We start from the raw sequence: 12,459 nt of genomic DNA, 5'->3' as shown, positions 1-12,459 counted from the left end.
CAGCCGGTTTTGCCAAGAATTCCAAAAAGACGATCACGTGTCAAATAACCATGGAGACGCGGTTACAAAAGGAACACTTATTCCTTGCTCCCTTGTTTAGACAGAGCAATCTAGAAGCTGCTGAGCGCGGAGGGAGGAGGCAGCGCTGCCCGCGGCTGCACGCACCTGCTGCTGGGCGGCTCCAGGGTGGTCAGGGCCGCCGCCAGGGCTGGTCCAGCCGCTGTCAGTCCCGGGGATTAGCGCGCTCCTGGGGGAGTTGGGCTGACCGCAGCGCTGGACCAGTTAGAGTCTCCAGACTTGCCTTGTTAGTAGTTTCTTCTAATGGTTCAGCAGCAGTTTTGATATGAATCCAGGAGAGAACTCATCTGAGGTATTATTATTGTTATTATTATTACTACTACTACTATTATTATATTTCATCAGGTTCCAAGGCTGGTTATTTACATGTTGAGCCTTGGGATACCAACCTAAGGGCAGTTCCAAGCCTGGTCCCTTGAAGTGACTGCATTATTAGATTTGTGGCGTATAATGGCTTTCCTTTAGACACCTTACATAAATCAAGGTGCCAGTAAATCAACAATGAAGTGATCTTATTATTGCTTTTAAAAAATATATGCACAGAAATAGTCTCATAACAGATGCTCTGCTGCTCTGCCCCTGTTCCTTGGCATTCCTGTGCCTTTGCCTTCCTGCCCAGGCCTTTCCAAGCCTTCGGGAGGTGGGCAGGCCCAAGTCAGAATTAGCACTCCCAGTATCAGCCAGTGAGGGACTCATGTTGGTGGAGAAAAGCCCCCCAAGTGGGATACCTCTCATGGGTGTTTGATAGTGTTCCCTACAGGTCCCAAAAAGGCCTGAGTCCTAGCTGTCCACAGAGCTAACCTATTTATCAGCTGCTCTTCCTGGCTCATCTCATTTCCTCCTTGCTTGATCAGTGCTCCCTGGCATTACCTCCCACCATACAGTGACCAGTTCGTTCATCCTGGGAACCCCCCAAGTCCCAGATAAACCAGGCACAAAGTAGGATACATTACCTTCCCAAAAAACAAAAAAACAAAAAACCCATTTGTACTCAAATCCTAGTCCCAGGGTTGGTTTCCATAGTACCTCAACTCAAGGCAATTCATACTGACAGAAGAGTCTGGAATGAGATGTGCCTCTTATCTGGGTATTCTTTGTGAATAGAGCCCCCTGGAGTTGGGCAGTACTGAGTTCCTTAGATATTTAGGGGTAGGAATATATGAGAATGGGTTTTTCACCAAACTTGTACTGGATATATTGTTTGTTTACTTTTTAAAAAGCACATAATAAAAACTTGGGCTTTTAAGAACAATTAGCAAATATTTGTTTTCTAATTTTTAAGGAATCATTTTCATTTAAATTTTTTAAAAGGAAGGAAAGAAGCCAGATTTTTTTTTAATTTTTATTTATTTATGATAGTCACACACAGAGAGAGAGAGAGGCAGAGACACAGGCAGAGGGAGATGCAGGCTCCATGCACCAGGAGCCTGACATGGGATTCAATCCCGGGTCTCCAGGATCACGCCCTGGGCCAAAGGCAGGCGCTAAACCGCTGCGCCACCCAGGGATCCCAGAAGCCAGATTTTTGAAAGTGTTTTGTGATGATTTTAGGGCAGTGCTTTTCACAGTTTTTAAGCTTCCAAATCTTTTTGTGATGCAAACCTACATGGCTCCTCCAGTGATAGACAGAAACCAGGGAGCTGCCTTAACTAAAACTGGGTTCTGGGGCTGGAGCCCCATCTATTTAGCTGTTCCCTCCAGCACCCCAACCTCCTCCCCACCTCAGGTGACCACTAAGCACTTCCTAAGAACCCTGAGGCTTTTGCGGGACCCCTTTGTGAAAACCACTGTGGTAGGGGATTATTTACTGGCATGAAAAAATATCACTAACTTTTTTACTTTAAAACCTGTTATAACATGAGGGGCACCTGGGTGGCTCAGTTGGTTAAGCACCAGACTCTTGGTCACCACTCAGGTAGTGATCTCAAGGGTTGTGAGATCAAGTCCCTCGTCAGGTTCCACACTCAGCAGAAGAACCTGCTTGAAGACTCTCTCCCTTTTCCCCTCCCCTCGGTTGCTCTCTTTCTCTCTTCTTCTAAAATAAATAAATAAATCAATCTTTAAAAAAAAACAAAACATGAGAAAGGCAGGTCAAAAATCAGCACACAAATGCTATCTCAAGTTTGTGGGGGAGAAAATAACACTGTATTCATATACCTTGAGAAAAGGCTAGAAGGAAATACAGCAAAGACATTCATGATGGTTATCCCCAGGATCTTTTCACACTCTATTCTGTGCCAAAGCTGTATTACCTCCATTTCCTACAATGAGTAGGAATTATTTTTTAGGCAAATGAAGACACAACACATGATTTTAAGGAGGGGAAGAGAGCAGGAAATATTAGTCTAAAATCTCATCCAAACAATAGCAGCATCGACTAGATTTTCATCATTCTTAGTCCCTGATCTGAAGAGAAGGGCATTACTCAGGTTTAGAGGGTTTAGCCACTGAAGACTGCGTAATGCAAGTTATAGCCTGTCAATTTCAAGCTCAGCAAGGTCTTTGAAGTTTCTGATAATGATAGATGAGCACTGCCTATAAAATAAGCAAAACAAGGGGTAACTCTCCTGCCCCCATTGCAATGGAGTGGCTCAGGCTATGCAGTAGGCAGTGCCTCCCACAAATGTGGGTGCAGTCAAGTCAGACATATGACTAAGGAGCCTTTTTCAAGCCCGAGGCTATAGTAGAGAATTTGTGGGTGTGTATTTCCCCCACTTGGCTGCCCATCAGAGTCACCTGGGGAGCTTCACAAGGTCGAGTTTCTGCGGGGGCACCTGGGTGACTCAGTCGGCTAAGCGTCTGCCCTTGGCTCAGGTCATGATTGTGGGGTCCTAGGATGGAGCCCTATGTCCAGTTCCCTCCTGGGGAGACTTCCCTGGGAAGTCTGCTTCTCTCTTCTCTCTCTGCCCCTCCTCCCTGCACTTTCTCTCTCTCAAATAAATAAATAAAATCTTTTTTAAAAATTGGGTCCCGGGATCCCTGGGTGGCGCAGCGGTTTGGCGCCTGCCTTTGGCCCAGGGCGCGATCCTAGAGACCCAGGATCGAATCCCACATCGGACTCCCGGTTCATGGAGCCTGCTTCTCCCTCTGCCTGTGTCTCTCCCTCTCTCTCTCTCTCTCTCTCTCTCTCTCTCTCTGTGTGACTATCATAAATAAATAAATAAATAAATTTAAAAAAATAAAAAATAAAAAATAAAAATTGGGTCCCCTGCATGCCTGGGTGGTTCAGTGGGTTAAGCATTCGACTCCTGATTTCTACTCAGGTCATGATCTCAGGGTTATGAGACTGAGCCTCGCAGTGGGCTCTGCTACTAGATGTGGAGCCTGTTGGGGATTCTCTGTCTTCCTCTCCCTCTGTCCCTCCCCCTCCTCAAGAAAATCAGGTTCCTGGCCCTACCCACTGATTCCCTGACACCTCCTGAATGGCACTTAGGACCTGCATTTTTAACAGACACTCCAGAGGATTCTCATGAGACACCTCCATGAAGTTCATCATCACAGCTAGGTTTTAAGTTCTAGGTAGGAAATGTATATGCCTGTTGGCTGGTGTAACCTAGACACTGTGTGCACAACCCCCGGTGCTCTAACTATCCAGGGAGGCAACTATTTATTGGAAGCTCACTCTGTGCCTCATTTTGCTAAGTGGTTTCAAGTCCATTCACCTTAATTACTACTCAAAGTATGCTTCTATTCATTTTGTCAATAATGAAACAGATTCAGCAAGGTTAAGAAACTTGTCTAAAATCACTTGGAAAGAAAGAGAAGCAGCATTGGAATCCTGGTCTAAGGCTCAAACGCTAGCTCATCTCAATTAGCTAAACCACTTCTGGAAAGTTCCAAGAAAGTTTTTTTCCTTCCTTTTCCTGGGAGAAAAATGGTACCAGAATTCTCCACTCACCTTCTTCACTTCCTCTCATCTAACTGCTCCTCCATTCTACACGTGCTTGTGTGTGTATATGCGTGTGTGTGCCCACCCGTGCACACACACATGCACATACCCTCTTTTAAGTTTTACCTGCATCTAAAACAGTACTAGAATTCTACCCCCAGGACATTCTATACAGAGGTTTATTCTCACAATTTTCTGACTTCTTGTTATAACATGTCTTTCCTAAGCTATAGGAAACCAGTTATTCCTTGATTCCACTGTAATTCTCTTACTTATTTGAAAGCAATCACTGCAAACCATCCTAAGCAATTTGGCTATTCGAGTTACAAGTTATTTGATGGTGGTGTCCACATGCTCCACTAGTCAGAAGTCCACGGAGGCTACAGGTTTGCTCCTCTGACCTCCTCACCAGATGGTGTGATACAAACAGAGCCCATCTCAGCCTGAATTCCACCAAAAAGTGAACAGTGATTAGCAAGCAGACACATACACAGCCCTTCGACCCGTTCTGTGAGCCTGGGGACATCTCAGGGAGCTGTCCTTTTAGACACTTCAACAGCCTCTCACATGAAAAGTTCATTTGAGGCAGATGTGACAGTACTGTCAGTGCAGTATTTAGCTAACCTACTCAGGCAGGTGATAAAATCAACCTTTTAACAACCAGGCACTGGACTGGTTGGACATCCGAGCACAGTGCCTTTCCAAGAGAGCAAGCAACTGGTCTTGCTAGATTCATTTGCAAAGTTCAGGCAAAGCAAATACACCATAAACCTTTCTAGCCATCTACTTTTCCTGAATGTCATTATTTTCATCAATGAAAAACCATGTTAGAAATCCATTATGCTAATTAACACACCCATGGGTGCTAGGCTAAGACAGATAATTGGAGCACTTATGGTAACTTCCTCTGGACTGTGGGACTGTGATCTTTCAAATGTTAGCTAACTGCCCCTACAATATCAATGAAAGCTAACACACACATGCACACACGCATTCTTGCACGCGCATGCAAGCACACGCAACATCTTATCTATGCTTTAGCTTTAGAAATAAATTCTAGACAACATATCAGCATAATAGCCACCACTGAATAAGCACTAACTGTATTCCAGGTACTGTGCTAAAGGTTTGAACAGAAAGAAAACTGATCTCATTTAATTGTCACTGAAACTGAGGCCCCAAGAAACCCAACTAGAAAGGATGAGCTGGACTCATACTCTGGCTGACTTGACAGCTATGAATCTTAACCCCTCCAGGAGACTGGCTGCCTGTAAGTTCCTCTAGGCCTCCTGGGAATTCCTCAGTCATCATCAACAATATTTTTTCATTCTTGGCTCAAAACTTTGAACAATAAATAAAATCCCAATCCCTGGGAAATAGTGCACAGCATGACTTCTGAGCATAATTGGTTTTGAAGCAGGCTTGGGAACTCCTCCGGGGTGATAACTGTGTTCTACCCAGAAACGTATAGGGGAGCTGTCAGAGCCAGCTGTCAGGCCAGCGTGGCCAGAGTTTGAGTCCTGCCCTCCTTTACCTGTTAGGCCTCAGCATAGAAGTCTCCCCTTCTGCCATCCTCGGCTTGGTGTCTGAATTTGAACACATCAAGTTGCCCCAAGGGGTGAGGCACTGAAGCTGAGGAGGAGGGGAGTCAGTCACAGCCCAGGAACACCCTCCCTCCCAATGGCTACAATAAACCTGGGAGTTGCCACGGCAGAGAGGAAAGACAACACACTGGGGCGGGGTGGTGAAGCACCATCAACGGCTGGATACTTTACGAAAAGAGAGTCAAAAGAATTTGCTGATGGATCAACATAGGGTCTCCAAGAAGAGAGAAGTCAAGGCAGACCTTAAGATTTGGGGCCTGAGCCAAGAAGAAGCCAGTTGCCCTCAACCAGATGGGGAGGGCTATGAAGAGCAGGTCTGAGGGGGAACAGCCAGCCTTGTGAAGTTTGAGAAGCCTATTAAGTATCCCCCGTGCATTGGTTTCCTATTGTTTTGTAACAAATTAGCACAAATTGACCAGCTTGAAGCAACACCATCACCAGACAGTTCTGTAGGTCTCCGTCCAGGAGCACCTCAGCTGGGTTTGCTGCTCAGGCTAAAACGTTGAAGTCGAAGTGCCCATTGGACCATGTTCTTGTCGGAGGCTCCAAGGAAGAATCCACCTGCAAGTTCATGTTCGTCATTGGGAGAATTCAACTCCTTCCTGTTGTAGGCCTGAAGTCCCTGGTTCTCTGCTGGCTGTGAGCCGATGGCCGCTCTTACCTTCTAGAAGCTGCCTGCATCCCTTGCTACTGGGGTCCCTCCATCTCCAAGCCAGAAAGGGTGGGTCAAACCTTCCAGCTTTGAGCCTCTCATGTGCTCTCCTGCCACCAGCCAGAGAAAACTTTGCCTTTAAAGGGCCCTTGTGATTGAATGGGACCACCAGGATTACCTCCTTTTTAACTGTATCATGTAACTCGGTCTAATTGTGGTGGTGTCATCCATTACATTCTCAGTCCTAGGGATCCTGTGGGGAGTGCACACCGGGGTGGGAGGTGTGGGCAGAAAATCATGGGGGCTTTCCTGGAATCCTCTCTGCTACCCAAATGGAAATGAGGAGGAGACAGTCTCTTTCAGAAACTTCCAAGGCTGCAGGATGGAGCAGGGGGGTAGGGGGACGAGCCCATCTGGATCTCTTTAGCCGCTGGAACTTAAAGCAGTCAGGAAAGAGGGCCTGGCCCTTTGAAGGGCCCCATAAAGCTGCGTCTCTGAGCCCCACCATGGGCCTGCCCTGCCAATCCTCCTGCCTGGGCCCCGGGGCATCTTGGCTGCGGTATCCCTGTGTCTGGCAGGTGAGTCAACATTTGGCTTCTCTCCTGGGCTTTCTTGGAAAGGGCTACGTTCCAGGTTGGCAGCTGTGCTGGCTGGGAAGGAGGAAAGAGAAAAGCCAAGTTCTGGGGGCCCTGCTGCCAGGCAGGACACCTGGGCCTTCTCCCCCTCAGCCACTGAGAATAAAGGGAAGAAATTTCACTATCACTCCAGGGAAGCCAGAGTGACAACAAAGCAAGGTGGTAAAACTCTCAGGCAGTGGAATCAGATCAGTGACCTAGCCTCTCAATTTCACCATCTGTAAAATGGGGATGATCATTAGTAGCTACCACCTAGGGGTTTGTGACAATTAAACAGCATGTTTTCTGTAAATCATTTACCACAGTGGCTGGCACATGGCAAGTACCACCAAAGCCTACACAATGAATGCTGTTAATGGAAGGGTAAAGGACTGGCAAGGACTGGCGAGAGAGGCTGCTCAACCAGAAGAGATAAAAGGAGGAAGGGATCAGATAAAGAGGTCAAGGGGACAGCTAACCCCCTTGATAAGAAACTTAATATTGAAATGCAAGTTAGTTATGTCTATAAAGACCTATGAATTTACCAAGGACAAGTGCTAAATCCCAAGGCATGATGGATTTTGATTGATTGATGGATTACTGATGCCATGCAGTAAATCTGGATATGGTGTTTCCAAGGCTCCTGGATAGCCAGATAGGGCTTCTTTTTCAGGAAGGAAGAGAGGGACAAGCAATGGGCAGACTACCACGTTGTATGTTGCACACCACATTTGGTTGCAAGTAACAGAAATCCACCCAAGCTTAGTGGGGTGGGTTAACATTCGAGTCATTAACTGCAGTTCACTCAGCCCTTCTGTATACAACAGATTTATCCCTGCTGCATCCCGAGGACTGCATTCCCTACCTTCACTTCCCAATCCAACTCAGCCACACTTGAGCTGCTTATTCCATCAGGAAACACAGCAAAGGCCTCTTTTACTCAGGGCAGCACAGTGGGGAAATGAAGATCACAGCCTCTACCAGCATTGCTCCAAAGACCTGAGAGTTCCTTGAGTCGACATCGAGGCATTTCCCTTATCTGACAAAGACCACCAAACCCTATTGATCATCCACTTTGCAAGGATGTGTCCCAGGGACAACACCCTTTCTCCAACCAATGGCCAGGACAAAAGCTTCTCAGGACAGAGGGGCCATGGGGACCTTTAGATCTACTGAAAGCAGGCAGTGGCATAAAAACAGGTCTCCACCTCTGACCAAGGTGGACAAGCTAGGACCAGTTTGGAATCCCCCGAGTGGGAACTTGGAGAACATGCTCATTCTAAGGCTGCAACAGGTAATCCCACGGACAGACACCCAACAACAGGAAATTAAGGAAGCCAGGCCCTGCCACTGCTTGGGTGTCAGCTCATTTCCCCTTTCCCTTTATAGCCTTGCATACTCTCGTTCCTCTTTCTTAAGAAAGTGAACATGGCATGAGAGTCCCTCAACCTCCTTCTCCGTGTTCTTTTTTTTATTTTAAAGATTTTATTTATTTATTCACAAGAGACACACAGAGAGAGAGAGAGAAAGGAAGAGACACAGGCAGAAGGAGAAGCAGGCTCCATGCAGGGAGCCTGACGTGGGACTTGATCGCGGGTCTCCAGGATCACGCCCTGGGCCGAAGGCAGGTGCTAAACCACTGAGCCACCCGGGCTGCCCAGCCTCTCTGTGTTCTTAGTCCAAATACTGACCATTATCTAACTGGAGGGGTATGTTTCTCAGTTCAGATTTTTAAAAGGCAGAAGTTGGTTGGAGCCTATGGATTGATACCAGTTCAGTTTACCTGGGATCCAGTTAGTGGTGAGGGCTGGGGTGTGAGAGTCACATGGTATAGGCATGGTTGCTTAGACTCACCTCTTTCTTCCAGTGGGGTTGTGAGTGACTAGATACTCAGAGGAGAGGCAGGGCATGGCAGCTACCCTGAATGTATCCACCACAAACCACCCCCAACCTAATTCAGATTTCACAAGTCCCCTCTTATACATCATCGCAGAGTTCTTAGAAATCTAGAAATAGAAATCTAATCTATTCCAGAACATTCTCAGATGGACCTGGAGGGAACGAATGCATCTTTGTATCCTCCCCTTCTTCCAGAATCAGACTTTCAATATTATTTGGAAACTAGATATACAGAAATCCCATTCTGCAAAAACAAAATCTTTTGTAGTTAATTAAGTGATTATCTTCTACTTTTCTTTTCACCAAGTCTGTTTTCATAGGTAGGCTTGCTTACTGTGGGGTACACCCATATGACTATTTCTCTGGCAATAGGGTGTCAGGGAAGAAGCCAATTAATTACAGGAGAGTTAATGGCCTTGTCCAGGTTAATAGTGAAGCCAAGTGCCACTTGCTGAACCTTCAACTCTTCATTAACTCAAATCCCAGTTGTAACTTTCTGCTGGGGCCTGGCGTTCTGAGTTTCCTTAATCCACCAGATAGAAGCAGAGCAGCAGCAGAGGCTGTAAATACTCTGTCAGGGCATGAGGAATAACAACAATAAGGCATTCATATTAGGAGAGGAGATTCATTCATCACGGTTTGTTTACCCTCTCAACAACCCAGTAGATTTGCTGTTGCTGTCTCTGGGGAAGCAGCTGGTGTAAGGAAATCAGATTGCAGTGAAAAGAATGTGAGCTTTGCAGTCATATGGGCCTTATTTCAAAACCTGGCCAAGGCCCTTTACTTCTTAGATGGGACAAATCTGTACGGCAGCTCTGATTGGTCAGTGCCCATGCTCTAACCCTAGTGAGAGAGCCTGAATGTCAACCTGCTTCTTTGGTCCTCAGTTTTTCTTCTGCAAAGTGAGGAAATAATAATAATACTGTTTTCATAGGATAATTGTGAAGATTACCTGAGATCCCATATGTGAAAGCCCCTTGTATCTGGTAGGTGCTTATTATGTTTGCTTCTTTCACATTATAATGGACTTTTCCCAGGTTGGGCTAATCTTCTCTTAAGGTTTCAGAGGGTTTCTTCTAAGGTTTCATGACTGACCAATGCAAAACAAAGAGAGCTAATGAGGAAAGCCAGACTTTCCTCATTCCTGTGGGGAAAAAAATCTCCCCCGGTTAGATCCTGCCTCAATGTGGCTTGAAGTTCAATCTCTTTTCCAGATCCTCCCCTCAATGTGGCAGAGGCTTCTCACTGTTCCCTAATATCAGCCCTCCTCTAATTCTATAATTATACAATCCTCACAAACACACCAACTGTACACTGAACAGATGGCCAATGAGAGAGACTACATTTCTGAGCATCCCTTAAAGATGACCATGTGGTGAAGTTCTCACCAATGGGATGTGAGAAGAAGTGAACTGTGTACTTACTGAGACTGACTGGGCTTCTCTTTTCTCTTCCCTACTAGCTAGAATGTGAATAAGGTGCTGGTTAGCTGGCCCTGACCACATAGATGAAGACAATGAACTGAGCAACAAGATAGAAGGAACCTGGGTCTCTGGACAACTTCATGCAACCCAGCTGTCCTGGACCATCCACCTACTTCTCATGTTGCATGAGAAAGAAACACACTTCTGTCTGGTTACAAATTCTCTACTGGAGGAGTCTCTTACTACATCAATTTGCTCTACTCCCTAACTAATACAACCACTTTACCTTCTCCGAATTCATCTTTACAACTTGCCTTGAGCAAAAACCATCTGGAGCCAAGATCTGATCTACCTTTAGGATAGATAGATCAGATTTCATAATCTGGCCACTTGTAAACCAGATCCAGCCCACAGGCATGCTTTGATTTATTCCTACGGTGGATTTTTAAAATTTTAGATTTGTTGTCAACATTTTGAGAATTGAGAAGTTTCACCTAAAAATCGAAATGTTCAGCTTTTCTTGAGAAATCAGAAGGTCTGGCAACCTTGGGCCACATTCTTGCTTGGAAACATTCGGCTGCTAGCCTGCTTCAGTTCATCATGGTCCATGCCTGTCACACACATTGTTGTACCCTTGGGTCTCGCTGATTTGGGGCCCAATGACCTGACTTCTAAGTCCCAGAACTTATGTCTCTTTGCCTGAGGGCTTTCTCTGGTCCTCTGAAAACTGCCTAGCCAGAGGGGCTAGAGAGTGAAAGCACTACTACCTCCAAAAGACCCTAAACAACAACTGATAGGAGTTGATGTATAAATATCCCAGTTTCCCATTTTTAGATGGGATACCTGGAGGGCACCTTTCCCAGAGGTTGCGTCCCAGCTGTCCAGAGCGGGAACTCACTCCATAATGCCCCTTTTATTGACTGGCTGCCTTCCCTTCTCTGTCCTGGTTCCCAGTTCCCTCCCAACATGTCCCAGAGTCATCTTCCAAATAAACTACCTGCTCTCAAATCCTACTCTCAGAACCTGCTTCTGGGGCAGCCTAAGTCACCAGCCCCTTTAGTCTTCCATGTGAAAGTAAGCCTTTATCACCATGTACTGTCATTTTTCTTCTGCTGAAGAAATATTTTTCTGTATTTGATTTTTATTAAAAGTGAAAAGAAAAGAGAAAAATCATTCTGGAAGACAATGTGTTTCAGAAAAAAATAGGGGAGAGTCTGTCTTTGTGGGAGTAAAGGATATTCCTGCATGTTTAACATGCAAATATTGGCCTGCTTAGTTCACTGACATTATCTCCCTGACCCTCAGCCGTTCATGTTTGTGATCCCTGGTTTACAGCATGAGAACTCTTGTTAAAAATTCAGGAGTTATTAGCCCCTGGCTTTGAATGAGGCTCTGAGATTAGCTAAGCAGCCACAGGGGAGCATACTGAGGGAAGAGGCAGGGAGACACGTAAGTTGCAAGCGCCAAAGTTTGGAGGAAGGGCCAAGGCACTGGGACCAGGCAGGAGGGCTCACCATGGCATCAGGGTAGGGGGCCTGAGGAGAGCTGAAGCATTTTCCTGATCTTGTGAAAATCCCTTCCCCCACAGGGTCCCAGGGGCTCTGCATCCACATCTTCCACCAGATCTTAGCTCTCGTTATTCCAACACAACTTCTGGCTCTGGCTCTCCTGACTTGGAAGGAATTCCTGGAAGGTGGAAACCATTCTGCTCTTTATCCCCAGTGCCCGACAGTAGGGCTTGCCATAATGTGGGTACCTAATAAAGGTTTGTCTTAAATTTCTGTGCACCAGCTTGACCCTCGAGTGAGCAATCAGAATTGCTATGTAAGCTAGGGGGCGCTGTGATTCAATGTTCATTTCTTAGTTGGGGAGCTGAAAAGGTTTTTTTGGCTCCACTGCAGTGATAGTGAACTAGCTGGCCCCACACTAAAGCCAAGAACATGGGCGTTTGGGGAAACTAGCTATCTCTTACCTCATTTACACTCTACAGGTTTAAGAATGTGGGTTCTGGGGTCAGACTGTCCAGGTTCAAATCCCAGTTCCCCCACTTATTAGCTGTGTTACTTTGGGCAAGTCACTGAACCTCTCTGTGCCTCCTTAATAAATGAGAATTAAATGAGCTAATGCATGCAGAGTGCTTTGCACTGTGCCTGCACAGAGAAGACTTAAAAATATGTTAGCTATTATTGGCTCTGATTGGGGACAACAGGATCCTGGTTAAAAAGAAAGCCAGAGTAGAATATTATCTAGAAGGATATGTTAGTTCTGGCATTCAAAGCCTCAAAGCTAGACATTAGGC

The 12,459-nt window shown here is 46.0% G+C and overlaps 1 long non-coding RNA gene across 1 annotated transcript; it reads left to right on the top strand.

The window, feature by feature from the left end:
• The first annotated feature begins 101 nt into the window (after positions 1 to 101).
• On the top strand, positions 102 to 11,715 carry LOC144289721 (uncharacterized). The gene is made up of 3 exons (XR_013357631.1): positions 102 to 370; positions 9,671 to 9,722; positions 10,199 to 11,715. It is a non-coding gene; the product is annotated as an uncharacterized LOC144289721 (long non-coding RNA).
• Positions 11,716 to 12,459: the final 744 nt, after the last annotated feature.

The sequence above is a fragment of the Canis aureus genome, chromosome 19, assembly GCF_053574225.1.
Source record: "Canis aureus isolate CA01 chromosome 19, VMU_Caureus_v.1.0, whole genome shotgun sequence".
In the NCBI taxonomy this organism is placed as follows: Eukaryota; Metazoa; Chordata; class Mammalia; order Carnivora; family Canidae; genus Canis; species Canis aureus.
Note: the sequence above shows the minus strand (reverse complement) of the source record. Positions and strands in the feature narration are given on the sequence as shown.